Source organism: Sinocyclocheilus grahami, unplaced genomic scaffold (assembly GCF_001515645.1).
Source record: "Sinocyclocheilus grahami isolate Dianchi unplaced genomic scaffold, SAMN03320097.WGS_v1.1 scaffold1508.1, whole genome shotgun sequence".
NCBI classification, from domain to species: Eukaryota; Metazoa; Chordata; class Actinopteri; order Cypriniformes; family Cyprinidae; genus Sinocyclocheilus; species Sinocyclocheilus grahami.
The window spans coordinates 438,339-440,785 of record NW_015506687.1 but is presented as its reverse complement, the minus strand read 5'-3'; the positions used below and the strand labels follow the sequence as shown (position 1 = coordinate 440,785).

The 2,447-nt window shown below is 44.7% G+C and overlaps 1 pseudogene; it reads right to left on the bottom strand.

Annotated features, from left to right (window-relative positions):
- LOC107570808 (teneurin-2-like) overlaps nucleotides 1-2,447 on the bottom strand; it is a 99,598-nt pseudogene that overhangs the window by 1,873 nt on the left and 95,278 nt on the right.

Here is a 2,447-nt window from a genome sequence, read left to right as displayed (position 1 = left end):
GCATCCTATCAGCTTTACCTGAGCTCCAGTACAGCTGTGGTATTGAGGGAAGGATAGACCCTCCGCACAAAGTTAAGGTCACCCACGTACAGGTTACCCTCTCCGTCACAGGCTACAGCCATCGGCGCCAGCAGCTTGTTGCCCTCAGCCATCCCACTGCAGCTTGGGCACGAGATGCTGCGTCTTCGGCCGTTACCCATAATACTGTTGATGATGGGTGGCTGCTGCTGGGAGAGGAAGATATTCTCACCGCTGCCCTTATGAAGGATGCCTGTGTGAATTAAATCAAACACTGCCACTAAGCGCAACTGAGTGAGATTCCAAACATGACATATTTCTAATGGTCTTTACACGCACAAATGTGATGCTTAAATTAAAGCATCAATTTCTACAGTGTGACACATTTATTGCATTTCATGATCAATAGTGTGAAACCAGCAGTCATTAAAGACCTCATAATCATCAATAACAACCAAAAACAATTTGCTGGTCCCGCAAACACACAGAATTTTACCCTAATACAGCGATGAAATTATGAGCAATGACAAATGTGCATAAAAAGAGCAATATTAGGCAGAATATTTGTTTTATAGTCCACTGGCATGCTCTGCATCTCTATGTCCTTATTTGACTTTCCACTAGCCAAGCTCCAATCACAATAAATTGTTTTTCTTTTAACACCAACCTCCCTATCTCCTAAAGCAAGGGAATACGTCTTCGGAAGGAGAAATTTAGTTGCTGCAAAAGCCTGAAGATAAACAGGTGTGAAAAAGGATGCAGTAACTTCTGTTCTATAATGGTGTTTAATACCAACACATTTCGCACAGTATGAGGAGATGGAACTAAAGTCTGAAGAACAGAAACTTTCATGCATTTTTCATTGCTGATCACTGATGTCACTTCTGAGTTTTTCTGTCCTTCCCTAACGAGTGTATTAACTTCTATATGAATAGGTGTTTCCATATCATACCGCTGCGGACATTCAGCATGTGGTGTTTGTCTAGAGACCAGCTGCCCAAGTTTGAGGGGTTGAGCTCGTATCCCTGCAGCACAGCTGTCCTCTTCTCCCACAGGATCTGACTGGGACACGTCTCATACTCGTACCCCACAGACACTATAGAGAAAGATTGACAGATGGAAAGAAGAAACGTGAAGAATGAAGGCGAAAATGACAGAGAAGGAAGACACTTAGAGGAAGAGCAAAGCTGTGCTATCTTAATTAAACACTCCATCACAGAACGGGGACATAACAATTCATTAGCTCACAGGAAGAACTTGCTGCTGGCACACACCATAATGGATGAGAGACAGACAGTCATTAAAATACGAAACTATCTGTGTTTTGGAGCTCAAATTAAGAGAAGACACTGGGGAACAGACAATAGCATAGACAAGAAACAAGATAACAGTTAAAATACACCTGTTTCCTGACATGACTCCATATCCCACTTACCCAAAGCCTCAGTCAGGCCGTGAACCCTCTGCCTATAGGCATCAGTCTTGTCCCAGATATAAGTGTAAGCCAGGTTAGGAGATGCATGGAACCATTTCTGAAGGAGATGACCCTCCACGGCCACCATCAGGTGCACTTTGGCCAGGCTGAGAGGCACTGGAGCTGGGGTCATGATCACCTTTAGCAGTGAGAGGTAGCCTGAGGTCCTGGAGCTCAAATAGCAAAGTTTAAGACCGGTGCCGGGAATCTCCATCTGTTCATGAAGCACCTGGACAGTGAGAGGAAGCGAAAAGTGGGTTAATGGCTTCTAAAAGTGCTAAAAATCTAAAATGATTGCAGATGCTGTCAGTCTTTAAAAACTACCTCAGAGAGGAGATAAAAGAGATGAATTGTGAGCAGGGGAGAGAAACCGTGATTGCAATAAGGTATGAGGATGTGAATGAGTCAAAAGGAGTTCAAGAGCAAAAACGATGATTAACAACAAAAGATCAGCCAAGAGTAAAGAAGGAGAGTAATGGAGAATATAAAATGCAAATAAAAAGCCAACGGAAGAACGTAATGACCTACGCGGGCGTGAATTAAATGAGAAGTGATGATAGTGGTGTTGAATGCGGCACCTGGCTCTCAGGGAGGATGTGTTTCTCTGAAGGGTTGGAGCTGAAGAAAGAGGACAGTGGGGACGGAAGAACCACAGGATCAGGCCTGACAAAACCGCTCAGGTCACATCTGGCCGTGGTTTTCTCCTCCGTTTGTTGCACCACAGTGTCCATGGCGTAGAAGCGATTCCAGGGCAGCCACACTGTCCGTTCCTGACTCAGAAATGGAGCCCGCTCAAAACGCAAAGTCAGAGAGCCTCCACCGTTGGCCACCAGATCAAAACTAGAGAGAACCAGCATAGGAGATATACTTCAGTACATACTCAACTGCATGTGGACGTATAAAAAGGGGCTTAAATAATGTGAAGTTACTCACGTGCCATCCTGGCGGGTCATGG